Source organism: Corvus kubaryi, unplaced genomic scaffold (genome assembly GCF_017639235.1).
Source record: "Corvus kubaryi isolate FWS band 111438036 unplaced genomic scaffold, C.kubaryi_AGA036_p1.0 37384, whole genome shotgun sequence".
NCBI lineage: Eukaryota > Metazoa > Chordata > Aves > Passeriformes > Corvidae > Corvus > Corvus kubaryi.
The window spans coordinates 862,223-877,470 of record NW_024581126.1 but is presented as its reverse complement, the minus strand read 5'-3'; the positions used below and the strand labels follow the sequence as shown (position 1 = coordinate 877,470).

Sequence of the window (15,248 nt, the reverse complement as noted above, 5' to 3'; positions counted from 1 at the left end):
GAACGACGCTGTATGGTAGCTGTAGGTTCCTGCACAACTATTTTTGTTACTATTTTAGTGTCCTCTTGTGGAAAAATGAAGTACTGAGGATAGGTTTTGGCTTTGTGTCCATGAAGTTTTGTGTTTGGGGATAATTTTTGAAACCCATTGTACTAGAGGCTATTGAAGATTTGATAAAATTGAATGATCTCTTCTCCCTTTTCACGTTTAAAGTATGTAACTTCTCAGGTTCTTATCTGGTTTCTCAGAGATAAGTGGAAGCTTTTGCAATCAGGATATGTTATTAGTGTTTCTATTAGTATAGTGTATTAATGCTTTAAAAAAATGCTTCAAAATGGTCATTTCTGTAAGCAACATCAGTGGTTTATTTTCATCCTTCAAATATGCTGTGGTAAATGCTGTTTCTGGCTTGGGTTTTTTGTTGTGGTTTGTTTATTTTTGAGGGTTTAAAAAAAATTTTTATTCATTGAATTAAGCACAGAAATCCTTTCACTGAAAAACTTGAAGCAGTTTTTAAGTATATTTCTAACCTGTTTTCCATTATATAACCTACTGGCTTCAAGTTTTTTATCTCGCAAAGGTCAGAGGGTTCTTTGGGACAGGAGCTCTTGCCCTGGATGTTTAAAATATGTTGCACCTGAAAGCCCCTCATCTTAGACCTTTGAGCTTTAATATGATAAAACCAAGTATGGAGACAGGAACCTGCAAGTCCCTTGCTGTTAACTTTACTTTATGTTAAGCATGGGGTTGTGTAGAGCTGCCCCTCTACCAGAGGAAAAAAAAATACCTAAAATAGTGGGGTTTTTAATAGAAAAGGCAGTATGAAATTAATGAACTTGTGGCTTTCTGAAGAGAGGTGCTTTACTAATGCTTATCGTCTGTGTTTTGCATTAAAAGGTTTGGGATTTAGTTGGGGGTTTTTTTTTTGAGGGGGACTTCTGTAAGCATCTAGGTGTGAGAAAAGGTATAATTGCAGAAGAAGTGAAAAATGATGTCAACATTTGTAGATATTTGGAGGACCACAGCTGCCTGGTGATCTCCAGTTGTCCAGTGGTGTCCAAAGATGCATGAGATTAGCGAGCAAGTGCTTGAGTTGAAGAGCCAGAACAGAGCCAAGCTTCCAATATAGGGGATCCAACCATCAAAGCATGTCGGTATGTGACTGACTGGTCTGCTGTAACTTCCCCTCTCCCCCACACTTTGGGGACACACCCCACATAACCTCTCAGACTTGGAGGTTTCTTCCTCTGTGTTGGAAGGAATCCAGAATTCGCAGATAAGAAGCTTTCAGAGATGTTACTTTGGAAAGTTCTTTTGGCTCTCTAAAATGTTATGTTCTTACAGGTTATTTTTTGCTGCCATTTGTGCTTAACAAGGGAAAAAGTTACAGAACTCAGTGACTTTATTTGAAATGCATTGTTCTGTTAGAATAAGGAGGTAGCTACCACAAATATGTACCTACTAGATAAAAATCAGGAGTTTGTTTTTTAAAGAAATACTTCGTTAGATCCTCCTGCCAGCCTTTAAAACTGTGCAAACATCCAGTGTAGCATGTGTGCATGAAACATCTTTAATGGAGTAATAATCTCTAGTTAATAATTAAATCTTCAGGAGCTTTTGTAATCTGTGGATGTTACAGTATTTAATCTCTTTATGTGAGCCTTCTTAAAGAGGAATATTCAGTATTCGACTTTGATAAAGGGAATCCTGGCCTTATTTAAAGGCTGATTTAACATAGCACAGGTGTAACTTGTTATTAGTGTGAAGGAGAAAAATTCATATCTCAGACTACAATTGATGGTGGATTTGCAGGTACAGGTAAATTTGTGAGGCTGTTAATTGTCAAACCTGCTCAGAGTTTCCACCTGAAGAAGAGCCACCAGAGCTGCAGTGTGTCAGTTTTCAGTCAGTACAGTGCTTGTCACACTGATGTATGCATTGGATTAATGGAAGTATTGTTATGCAATGACAGTGTGCTGAAGTAAATAGCAGATCTCTATTTTAAAGGATGATGCACTTGTAAAATAGTCTGTAGAAATGGGTTACCTCTTTAAAGGTTGTGCTCTAATCATTCCTCCTTCTCTGTAAGAAGTCACTGAATCTTGTCCCAAGATTTCACAAATAATTTTACAAGTTTTGAAAAAAGTTCTAAGAATGAAATGGAGTGCTGCCATCTAGCTCTTTCATATAAACTGATGTCTTTCCCAAAGTAGTATTATCCTACCTGTTTGAAATGCAAGGCCTGTGGAAAGAGGATTGTGTAGACTAATGCCATTGATTTGGGATGTCTTCTCTGAAACTTTTGATTTTTCAAATAGGCTGTTGGTGGGAGATCCATGCTAGTTTTTTTCTGTATTGTCCTGCTAAAAACACCCAACCAAACAAAACCACAAAAAAATCCCCTCCCACCAACCAACTAAAAAACAAAACCAAAAAATCCCCAAAAACAAACCCTCAAAAACCCCTAAACATGAAGTTTGCAGTCCTTGGCAACAAGTTGCTGACAGATCATGAAAATATCCCAGGCATTCTGTGTTTGCCAGCAGGGGCAATGTAGCCAGTGCTGATGCAGTGTTCATTCAGAGCTCGTCAGCACTTTAAGACACAGCTCAAGGCCTCTTCCCTTTTCAGTCTTTGGCAATTCCACATCTGCTGATTGAAGGAGATGTGTGAAAGTTCAGGATATCACAGTCCAGCAGTTCATTGCACTGCTGGTTACTTTGCTGTTTGAGCCTCAAGTAACTTTTCCCCAATGGCACAGCAAGTTTTGAAGCCTTTCTCTGAAAATCTACCTGCACCATCCAGACTTTTCAACAAGGAAAGTTAAAAAAAAAAATCTGTAAATTCAGCCCTTATATGGATGGAGGGAAGAAGAGGGGAGAACTAAAAGGAAGAACAAATAGATTTAGTAAAAGTAAAAAGGAGAAAATTACAGAACTCTGCATCTTTAAATGTCTTTTTTTCTAGATAATATCTTTGATCTTAGCTCCTTAAGTATGAAACAAATCAATAAAAGGCTAAAGAGCAAATTAAGATCTTTAAAAAAAGAACACTGATTATTTTGAAGTCTTCTACACCTGTTAAGAGGCTTTTATATTTTATTATTTTAGACTGTTTCTTGAATGTGTTAAGCACTGGAATCAAGATACTAATTTAAAAATAAGAAATTTTAAAATTATTTTCTATTATATGTATTTTAAAACCCCCATATAGACTTTCTTCTCTAAAGAAGTGTATTTCGAAGCAGAGTTTTAGAAAGTAAAAAAATTAATTTCAAAGAGTTGCGAATGGTGTGGAAAATTGAAACATTAAATGGGAGGTACAGTATAGAAAACATATTCTTTTGTTTTAGAGGGGCCAAGGTAGCAGGTCTTGTGGTTGTAACAGCTAGGTAAGCAGCCCTCTGAAGATAAACTAAATGAGATTAAGGAAAAAATTACTTAGGTTTAGTGCAAAGCATTGTGTTCTGCAGTTAAGCAGTGTTTTCTGCCATAATCTTTATGAACAGGCAAGTGCTTTTCTCTCCTCTGATATGGTGTTTCATGACAAGATCTTTTTAATCAAAACCAGTAGGGGATTATTTTAATTAATTATAAATCAGCAACCAAGATTCATTAACATTTTTGTTAAAGATTATCTTATTACTCTAGTTTCAAGATACCGAGTGTTCAGATACTAGCTTAGGAAGTTAGTTTTCTTTTCCATGAGAGCATTAATCTTATGTATAAATTCCCAAAAGAGTTTGGAGCTCAAATTACAGTTTTAAAGAGAAGTAGAAATACTGCAGAGAGTTTTGCCGGACCATGGATTCCTTTATTAACACTGAATTCTTTTACCAGCTTGACTTACAATTTTCAGCTTTGTGTGCTTGCAACTACAGAGCAGTTTCTGGCATTAGCAGCCTAAACAAAACACAGTTCCAGGGTGTTTGACCTCTTGATGCACTTGTCAAAACCTTCCTGGTGTCACTGCGAGTAACACGTGTGGTAGCAGGCCAACTTCCACTTTGTGTGGTGAGAGTTGGAAAGAGATGTGGGCTGGTATCCTGTAGAGTTTGTGAGTTCCAAGCAAATCTCACGTGGAGTTTGCTGGCTTGGTCATGTGGCCAGGCTGTCACTGATGGATCTAAAATGTGTGCAGCAGCTTGGAAATCTGCTGTCCTTTTAAATGTGCAACTGGTGGAGTGTGTGCATCCTTTCTGGCGTGTGGGCTCCCATGTTAACCAACCCTCTAAGGCTGGGAGGTGGCAGGGGTGCAAGGAATCTCTTTGCAAAGCAACACAGGAAAGGCTTGCCTGTGGGAAAGCAAGAAGGAAGCAGAGTTGCCTTGAATGCATACCATGACAGTCATTAAGTCACCAACATGGTTCAGTTACTTTAGAGTTTCAAAAGAGCTTGCAGTGACATAGCCCGTGTATTTAAAAACACTGAATTAACACTTCCTGCATGTGAGGAATTGCTGTTGCATAGTCAGCCTGGGAGCACAAAGGCAGCAGTAAACAAGCCTGTAATGTGCGAGAGTAGCCTGCATTCAGTATGCCCTCAGTATTCAGGAGCTCTCAGATGGACAGTCAAGGTATTTATAGCTGCCCTTGGGTCCTGGGGAGTTTAATAGTTCAGGTTTGCATTAGGGGTTCCCAGTGACCCTTCAGGTTACACCTGGTGACGTTCAATATTCTGAGTGAGTGCTAATTATGCTGCTTGCAGCTCTTTGGGCAAGCAGGAAGTGGTTTCCCATCCTCAGCATGCCCTAACACATAGAGAACATTCCATCCTCCCAGATTTAACTTCCTAGGTGGCCTTCCTCTGGATTAAGTATGTTTTCTTCACCTTTTCTTTGTAAGGTGTCATGATAATCAGTGTAAAGAGGTAGGTCGCAGCTGCCTGGGCTCCACCCCATCCCCTCACTGAGAGGAGAGAAGAAAAGGCATCTTTTGAATGCCTCAAGTCTCATGGCATGGAGTACCAGGGCAGTAGCTGCAGCAGGATCTGTGATGTGATCTGCCTTTGGCCTCTGCAGTGCCCAGCCGTGGAGACCTGCCAGCCTCTTCACTGGGCAAGGCTAGAAAGCAGGAGGGGGCTGGCACCATCTCCTCATTTCTGCTTGAATGGTGCTTACTCTCGGTGCTTGACACCACTCTCTGCTTTGCTCTGTGCTCTCAGATAATTTTCTTCCACTGGTGATGGGAGAAACTTTGTATTTTGAGGAGTACTGGGCTGGACCTGGTTATTTTATAGCTGGTTCAGGATCGCTGAGGGGAGGGGAGTTGCTCTTCGTCTGCCGTCATTCCTCGTGCCAGGGCTCGGAGCAGGCTGTGCTGAGACCTTTCTAAAGCAGCTTTTAGGCAGTCTGTGCAGAGCTGGTGGGAGGCTTGGTCTAAAACCAGCTGCTGGCTCCATGATTCTCCGAGCTCAACCTTGTCCTTGTTTTGCAATGTGCTGTGTCCTGAACATCTGCAGCCTCCTGGGGCTTTAAGGGCTACTCTGCTGTGGGGGTTGCTGAGCTCTTTCTTGCATTAATTAATGTAGCTTTACTTTTGGCAGCAGCAAAGGGAGCTGCCAGAGGTCTTACATAGCATTTAAAATGTCAGCTGCCAGTCTAGAGCAGCTGCCAGCACTGGAGCTCTGGCAGGGGGAATGTTGTCACAGGACATGTCAGTGTGGACACAGCGCCAGTCAGTCAGGGCAGGGACTTGTGTACAGAGTATCCTGACGTTGGTAAAATGCCCTTTGAAATCTCAGCAAGCTGGCACCTGTGTTGCTTGGGTCATATATAAGGAAATGCTGCTGGCTCCTGGCTGTTGTGGTTTGTATTCAGACCCGACTGTAAGTAGTTGTCAGAGTATGGGGGATACACTGATAAAGTAATCCTGTGGTGTTGGGAGTCTCTCTTCTGAGTGAAAGAGTAGAGCAAAGCACTACTCAAGAGTGTTGAGAGAATGTAGTTTTTAAAAGCAATAATTTTGGTCACATGTGTCTCAATTTTAATTCTTTTTAATGGACTTTTTCTTTTAAGTGTTTGGAATTTATCTGTTGATTGAACTGAATTAACATGGGATAAAAAATAAAAAAAAATTGTAACTACTGTCCTTGCTTGTCATCATTGCCTTTGTGAATAAATGTGTCTGGAGAGCATTTGTTTCTTCAGCATTTGGATTAGAGGGCTTGGCTGCAGACATTTGTGCTAATTTGAATCTTCTATTTGCTGTTAGTATGGGAAGTAGATTTCTTTTAATACTGTTACTTCTTTGCAATGAATTGTACCAGCTGTTTTAAGTTAGATGCATGCCCATTTACGTCTCACCTGTGATGTAAACCAGGCTTGTTCATTGGGCCTGTTAGATGTAAGCACATCTACCAGAGATGTCCAGATAGGTAGAGACAAATTCCAGATCATTTGGACTGAATCCAAATCCTTTCCTGAGGCTTAACTCTTCAGCAGAGCATTCTTTTGTATACAGTTGTTAAAGTAAGAGGGCTCTTTGGGGTGTTTGGGGTTGGCTGGTTACTAATGTGGGGTGCATCCATGGAATGCAGGAGTGCATGAATTAGAAGGATCTCAATGCCAGGCTCAGAGATATACTCATAGGCTGGGTACTGTAGGATTTACCACAGTGTTTTACATATGGAATTAATCTCTGCCCTTCCTTGTGCTGGAAATGTGTACCTTTGCATAGATGCTGGGTTTGTGTTCCTTATGGGAACAAAAGATTTATATTAAGCAGCCCAGACCAATTTTAAATTCTTACAGGCACATAGAGGTGTGCTTTTGATACCACCAGCAATGGAAATAATTACAGGAAACCAAATTCCAGAGTTGCTGATGGCAATGTGCTCTGCTAGGATAAGAGCCACCCATAAACTTGTTGATGTTCTAGGTTTGTTTCTACCTACAAGAAAACTTGCATATACAATTAAGCTCCCGTCCTGCTCTGCATCCCAGATCCGGGCTGTATGGCAGATTTCTCCTTTTTAAATCTAGGAGGGTTTCTCAAATGGAGAAAATGCAAGCCTCAGATCATCAGAGGCTTATTGTCCATACTGCCTAAGAAGTTATAAACAAAGATAATCAAAGCAGTTGTATTTGACTTTTAGGGTTTTTGTCTGTTCTGACCTCTGAATTCTAGGAAAACTGAAAGTATGATGATAACAGACTTTTCTAACTGCAAATTTTCTGCTGTTATCCTGACCATTCCTCAGTCTGTTCTTCCTTATTCTATGCTATTCCCTCAGCCTCTTCCTTCACAGACAGGCTGAAACTGTAGTTTGTCTTTTGTTAATCTGCTTTTTGTATTCCCATACTCTTTATTTTCATGTATTTGAATTTACCCAGGATGCTGCTAAGGTAGTATACATGTTTCAGGCATGAAGAGGTTAATGAAGATTTAACTGACTGCCTCATAATAACATCCATGTTCTTGGCAGCCTTGGGATGGTAGTTCTTGCCTGCAGCCACATACAAGGAGTTTTATCCTCTTTGATTGCCACATTTCTATACAGCCAAAGTAGATTTAACCAGTTCTTTAGGGGAGTCCTTTTGTATGTTCCTTGGCTGTAACAGCACTTTTATAATGCCTCTTGAAAACTGAAAGGGCAGCTTTTAGTAAACAAGTAATGAAACCAAGAATTCCTATGTTGGAATGAATAAAAATGATGTTCATGCAAAGGTGTTTTGAAGATGCCTTTGTGATTTAATTTTTGGAAATAAATTCGTGGCATAAGAAACAATTCTCAAAGCCTCACTGCTAGTCTGATTCTGGTCCTTTGGCTGCTTAAACCATGGCACTACCTCAGGATGAAGTGACTAGCTGATTTTTTTTCTTTTTAATTGAGGAAGGGGAAAAACTGAAAGCAGTAAGAAATAAAGTGGACATGCAATTTTTTAAAAGCTCCAATGAAAGTGATTATTTATGGAGATTTCAGAGTAGTTACTAGTGCTGCACTGGCTATTTAAAATCCATCATGTGACTGAGAATGGTGCCACTCAGTGCACTTGGACTGCATAATGCCTTTTTTCTGGGCAGTGTTGTGCTGTAAAACAGTAGTTGGGTGAAGTGTTGTTTCAAGCACAGAGTTAGTTTGGTGCTAATAAGCAGTGTGAAGAAATGTGGTTAAAACCGTCATACCTGGGGGACATTCACAGGCAGAACTAAAGAGGTAGATATGAAGTACAAACCCAAGGCACTTTCTTCTGCAGTACTCACCTCATCTGTCTGAAGTCTTGAGGTGTGAAAAGTTTGATTTTGAATGCATGGTTATGTTTGGTCCGGTTGTTCTCTTGACCATTTGCTTCAGTACATCCGAGCAGTCTGTATTTTATTGTTTAGATACATGAGGTGTTCAGTGTATCTGAGTGTTGCTGCAACTTTGAACTTGGAAGTACCTGAGGTTTAGGATTTAGAACTCTCCACTTACATTTCATTAGCAATTTTGCATTTTCTTACATTTCTAAAAGGGAAGTGCCTTTACTTATTTGCATTTACTTATTTGCATTTACTTCTACTTAGCAAACATCTAAGTCTACACTGTCACAGATGAAATAGTTGAGCTTAGTTTTGAATCAAGTACGCAAATCCTGAGATAATTAGAGTATTGTTGAGTGCTGCTATTTTGAACCCAGAGATGGAAATTTGTGGTTTTCAAAACCCAGGCAGTGTCTTCTACTGTAAACTGGATGTATCTGTACATTAGAAGAAGTTAGATACAAGAATCCTTTTGTGAAATGTTAACTGCAGCTTGATGTTCTTTCTTCTTTGAATTTATAACATGCCTCAATTTAACTTAAAAAACCCAGTAACTTAAAGTTTTCTTGAGAGTACAATTAGACCTTCCTCTATCACTGTGCTAAGAGGGTTGATGTGAACAGATTCACATCTCTTAGGGTCTGCAGAGAGACTACTTTTATAGTATGCTCTAGCAGCATATTAGCAATGTTTCTTTGTGCTCAGTGATCATATAGTCAGAAAGCACGTGAAAAGAATATGGAAATTTCAAGTGTGGGAAGTGTGGGAACAGCATGACATAGATGCGTGTGAACATTAGTCTTTACCATGCATGATGCAATTTGCGACACTTCAAATTTTGCAAATTACTGTATATACTAAATTTTTTTCACCATAATTTCAAGACTCCTCTCTTCTCCTAAGCTCTCCCAGTTAAACCTGGAAGAAGGAACTAAACTTGCTTAAGTTATGTAAATTTGAAGGTTAGCATGATGATAAAGAACTTCTCAGAAAAGGACATGGCAAGGTGAAAGATCCAAAAGGTTTGGAAAATAATGAGAGACAAAGTGAGAAAAAGAGAAAATGAAATGTAATCTCTACAAATAAAAGAAAATCTGTGTGCCTGGGAAAATGCATGGATAACCATGATGCTGCTCATAGAAGGAATAAAGACCTTTAAAAGAACAAGCATGATGCTGTCTGGCTGCTTTTTTTTTTGTTTCTGCACCCAAAGACATTCTGGGAAGAACCAAAACATTTCCCCAGGTGCTTTTATAGGACAGAAGGCAAAAGCAATAAAGCTACTTCCTGGTACTGCAGTACAGTGATAATTGAGAAAGTTTGATTTAAAAAATCTTTTATAAAAACACAAAAAAATTAATATTAAATGAACCAATCCATCTCTACCTTCTTTCTTTCCCACAACAGTCTTGTTGCTGAGAAAACTGAGCCGAATGCATGGAATCACAGAGGCAGCTCTAGGTGTGAGCCACCTTGCAGCCAGGAGCTTTGTGGCTCTGCTGGGAGCTGTTCTGGTGGTAGAATTAGAGGTTTGAGGAGAACAGGAAATTGCATAAGGACAGCTCTGTTGGTTGTTTACTGGGAGCCGGTGCCACTGGAATAAACAGCTGTGCAGCAGTACAGTGTCCCTTTTGTCATCCAGCCTGACAGGACTGGGAATGGAAACTTGGAGCTCGGGCTTTGAATTCAGCGAGGGAAGCCTATGGGATAAGGGAGCCTGTCATAGACCGTGGAAACTGGGTAATATGTGGTAGTTTTGATCAGACACCAGAGCTTTTTAAATCCAGAAGTTGTTTTTGCCAGTATTGCTCAGGAAACAAACTTTAACAGACACACATAGAAGTTGAAACCTTTGCCCCCTGTCCTTACCTCTCCCTTCCCCTATGATGTAGAGGTATTTTACATTTTTCTTAAAGATTCTTTGAACAGAGAAAGCTGTGGTGAAGAGTCAGGTTTCTCACTGCAGCATGACAGTGAGATGGGGAAGAGAAATTCCTAGCAAGAGAGTGAGCAATGCAAACAGAGACCATTCACAGCTCTTCAGCCTCAGCCACCTCTTCATTAAGCAGGGGAGTATCTGCAGACTGACTCAGTGACCAGACCTCAGTTTGCCTTGCAGCATTAGAAGAAGTGATGATAATGAGTGCTTTCCTCACTCAAAGCTACTGGTGACATTTTCACGTATTTTCTAAGCATATGTAAATACTTGAATCAACTAAACATCTTCCTGCAGGTGTACTGTTTTCACAGGAAAGGGAAAATCGTGATTTCACCAAGTCACAAGTATTTAATGAGGTAAACCATGATCAGATACTGCTTCATTAATCTTGTTTCTTTACAGTCAAAAGTGATTCAGATAGTGAGTTTTCCACAACACCAGACATGAATCCAGTGCCAGAAAACAGGGTGGAAAAAAAACCAAACCCACCAGGAATTTAGTAAGACTAAAACATCTTTGTTGTTCCACTGCTGAGCAAACCAAAATGAATGTATTTACGTGGATTCACTGGCAATTGTTAAGGCTGATTTATTTCAGTATAGTAGAATGTAGTGAGCACATTTTAAAGAAGTGTGCCCTTATATTGAAATTATTACACCTCTAGCAGAGATAAGGAATGCTTGATTTATCTTACTGAGGTCTGTATTCTCCCTAAGCCTCGTGTGCAGTAACATCCAGAGACCTCTGTGCTCAATTGTACAACATCAGCCAGTTAAGATGTCTTATAAGAATATACTTTTTTCTAATTTCTGAGCTGGGAATAGTTTAATTAGGTTCTAGCTGCATAACTCAAGCTCAACAACCATGTTTCAATGTTAATGTTAGGTTCTGTAATTGGAAAGAAAGGTCAGTCAGCTAAATAGGGAAGGATTTTGTCAGCATTACAGAAAAACCTTTGTGCTGTTCTTTCCTGATACTGTAGGAATTGTCCTTGGTACCATGACATGTGTTCATCTCGGGCATCTTTGAAGTCCTACAATAACTTACTGTAGGTTATATTTAGACTGTTTTAAAAATGTATTTATTTTTAAGGAACACCTAGCAAATCTTTTAGTGCAGTTGGTTGTGTTGGGAAAGGAGAAAAAGAGAGGCAGAAGGTTGAACTGAATGTTGGATTTGGGTCTATTAAATTGAAAGGAGTTTAGAGTATCTCAAAGAAATGCTGTGTGTTCTGGCTATTAAAAAAAATAACACTAGTCCAAAAATAACATAAGTGTTATGAAAATATTTCACTTGTCTTTTTAATCTTTTATAGCAAATTCGTTTCTTTTTCATCAAAAGAATTCCTACTAGGTTTTGATTTAAATAATGCAGTTACTTAAATGAAATTCTTTAGTGCTACTTGTATATTTTCTAGAAAGCCCTATATTAATTTAAAATTCAGTATTTCATTTGTATGCAGGGAACATGATCCTTCTCCTTCATCTAGCAATCTGCACCACCCATATATTCTTTTTTAAACCTTCAGATGTAACCTTCTTAAATATTTAAGGCATAGCTCCAACAGAAGTGGTAGGCTGCTCTTCTCTTAACTTTGCCCTCTCTTTTCTAGGTCTTAGTGAAACACTCAGAGTGCTTTGCTTCCCACTGAAGAACTGGTTATTCAGATATTCTAGAAAACACAAGTGCCTTATTGACTTCTAGTGCTGTTGAAAGTGCAAGTGAATATTCAAGAAATAAGGTATTGAATGCACTTTGTGTGAAATGCATTTGTGTGAAATGCAGTGGTTTCATATTCCTGTTTCTATGGATCTGTCAGATCCAACGTGCTGGGAAAGGGAGAGCGTGTGCTTTCCAATGGGGAGAATAGATGGGATGGCAGCATGGGGTTCCAGAGGAAGGACTGATGGGGAGTGCAGTTCCACAGCTCTGGTTTTGTGGGCTCAGTCAGATTTGTGTGCCTGTTCGACTCACAGCACTGAGGCAAGTCACCTGTTTCTTGGGCTGATTTATGGTAGTGTGCACAAAGTGTTTTCACAGCCTGGTTCTGGTGGGACTGAACCACAGGATTATAAACAACAGAGCAGTTACATAAAGGCACTGAACAAGGGTATTATAAAGACATTTTCTTCAATCATCTATTCCTGCAACCTGGTTTCTAAATTTTAAAAATATGCAAGGTGCATGTTTAGTATGCAAGGTTTTTGTTTAGCTCAGGAATGTGCTTTTGGAGCAAATCTCGTTGTTATTGCTATTTACTGTTGCTTGTCACTTTCTCAAGCTGTCTCTTCAAATCCATAGAATCAGTGGATGCAAAGACCTCAGCACCAATGGTTTGGTCTCCAGACCTGCTGGATGGGTTGCACTTTCTGAAGGTTTTCTGCTGTTACAGAGAAGTTCTGCAAGTGATACCCTGCAGTCCCCAAAATTCCAAGTAATATGGGGTTCTTTTTTCCGTTACTTCTCTGGTGAAAGGTTTCATTAACTTTTGGCTCCTCTGTGATTATTTCACCATGTGTATTGTTGTGTTTACTTGCTGTGCAGAAATAATTACTGCAGCCAGGAATGGTAACCAAAGAAGAAATTAATAAAGAGAAAGTAGTTTAATATTCAGTGCAAGCTTAAGTATGATGAATAGTTCAAGTGAAGGTCATTTATTCTAGAAATTATTGGTTTGAACAGCCTAGTCGTTAAAAAAATTGTCTTTTTTTCTCTTTGTATTTTGTTTTCTTTAATGTCTTGCTTTTCTTAAATCTCATTTTGGACAATAATGTTCTTTTAAGCAGTGATTTTGGTTGTGTGTAGCATTGACAATTGTGGACATTATCAAAGAAAATAGCTCTTTTAAAACCTCAGTGTAGGTAAGTAGTCATTCTTTAATTGATGTTTGCAATACATTAAACTCAACCTGCAAGGTGAAGCACTTAGTATTTTAAATTAATTTTTTGAGGGAGGCCAGCTGTACCCTGAATAGGTCAGAATCCTAGCTGTTGATTCAGGAAATAATTTTTTTTCCAGAATCTGTCATGGAGATTCTTTGAATTCTGCATCCCTTACCATACTTGTATAAACAGCTAAAAATAGTTTCAGCATGTATAATACATCAGATAATAGATGTATAGAAAGTTTTTATCACAGTATTCTCAAGATGTACTCTGTGAATCAGATGGAACAAGATGTCTCATATTTAGTCATGGTTTGGTTGAGCAGGGAGCTATATCTTAAGCTACATGGATATTTTAAGTTGCTGATTGCATTACAAAATGCTTAGAAATATTCTCATTCCAAACATTTCTTTGGTAAGAACTCCTCCAGTTTCAGAAAGTGATCTTTCATTTTGCTGACAGAACTTTTGCATAAAGAAGTCCAGTTAGAATATGACCCAGGCAGTTAAAATCTGAATATTCATGATGGGTTCAGATGCTGATAATGATCATCTCACTGCAGGTGTGTTGGATACTTGGCTCAACTCAGTCTGTAGATACTTTTGTAGATCTTCTCTATGAACATGTAGCCATGACTGACACTCCTTCAAAAGAAGAAAGGAAGAAAAGGCTTTGAAGAAAAAAAAAAATTGAAGTAGAATTTTGTAACTCTGGAAGTAGCTCTGTCTTTTCAGCCCCTTTGCACTTCAAATAGAGTTGTGAATGTTCACTGCTTGCCAAGAAAATGTTGTTCTGACATGGGAATTCTTGTAGGAAGCTCAGGGAAGCTCAGCAATTCAGACCTCTTGGTTCTTGTTCTGGTGCCCAGACTTCTGGAATTGTTTGGAGCAGAATTTGGGTTGTCCAGGTTGTCAGAGCTGTTCCTGGCCCTTGTAGGAGGCTGCTGGGTGTGGCTGACCAGGAACCCAGGGCTGCGGATGTGGTGTGGGGACACAGTGACCCCCAGACTCTGTTACTGAGTCCCCCACTGGGCATTTTCTGACTTGGGGGATGTTCTTACTTGGTCAGTTGGATGGGTTTTATGGCTTTTCATGTTTTGAAGGAAGAACAGTGTGCACACACCATCCTTGCAAACATGTCCTCTGTATTCCACAGTTCTAATGCATTTTTTTTTAAGAGGTTCAAGACAGCAAAGTAAGCTCAGGTGTGTAGGAGAGGCAAAATACCTGAGGGCAGATTGATGTTCTGAGGTGAGATATAGAGATAAATCCCATTAAAACCAAAGCCCCTTAACTTTGAAGGGGCATTTGAATGCTGGCAATGTAAGGTTGCTTTCCAAGTGAAGTAGGTACATCTCCTGAGTCCATTTTTTAAAGAGTTCTCAGACTCCAGCAAATTACAAAGCTCAATTTGTCAGCTGGGTAACCAGTATCGGGAAATACAACGAGTGGGTTTTGCCTGTAAATGTGGGTCATGTCATCCTTTTCCCTTCCCCTTACCTGCTCCTCCCTTAGGCCAGAAACATTCATATTTACAGGAATTAACATGGGGATGTGGAGCATCAAAGGATTCAGAGGCTGTTGCCCACAAATCCACAGCAGCTTTGCAGCTGGAGGAGAAGTACAACATATTCTGATCTCTGCTTAAACACAGTTTATTTTGGGCTGTGGTTTCAGATTAAATAACTGAATATAGAGTTTAGAGATTCCAGACTCTCTAAGTATATTGAATTAAAAATAAATTTGAAGGCCATTGTTGTAGTGAATAGAAGGCAATGTGTTTTGCAGAGAAGGGGGTAAAATGTATCTGTTGATTCAGTGGACTTCCAAGCAATTACAAAGGGCAGATCTTGCTGGTAATTCAAACAACAAAAACATTTTATAATTATATAGGGCCAGATTGTCTGGTTTACAGTTTCCCAGTGAAGAACTGTGCTTTGGAAAGCCTAGGGTAGAACTTCCCCTCTTCTGCCAGTCCTTTTGAAGGAGCAGGGAAAGAGGAAAAGGTGTTCTTGGCTCACGCAACGCATGCTGCGGTGGTGATGCAAGCTAATACTTACATTACACACAGTTTGCAGCTAGCAAGTGCCAAAATGTCTGATAATTGAGGCTGCAGTCCTTTCCTTCAGAAATACCAAAACATTTTACTTTTGTGTAAATAGCTGTGTTATTCAAAGACAGAG

At 39.4% G+C, this 15,248-nt stretch overlaps 1 long non-coding RNA gene across 3 annotated transcripts in view; it reads left to right on the top strand.

Moving 5' to 3' along the window:
- Positions 1-2,889: 2,889 nt before the first annotated feature.
- LOC121668137 overlaps positions 2,890-15,248 on the top strand; it is a 45,718-nt gene continuing 33,359 nt past the window's right edge. For all 3 annotated transcript variants that reach the window (XR_006017263.1, XR_006017264.1, XR_006017262.1), the window contains exon 1: positions 2,890-11,922. This is a non-coding gene — a long non-coding RNA (uncharacterized LOC121668137). The remainder of the gene's footprint in view (positions 11,923-15,248) is intronic.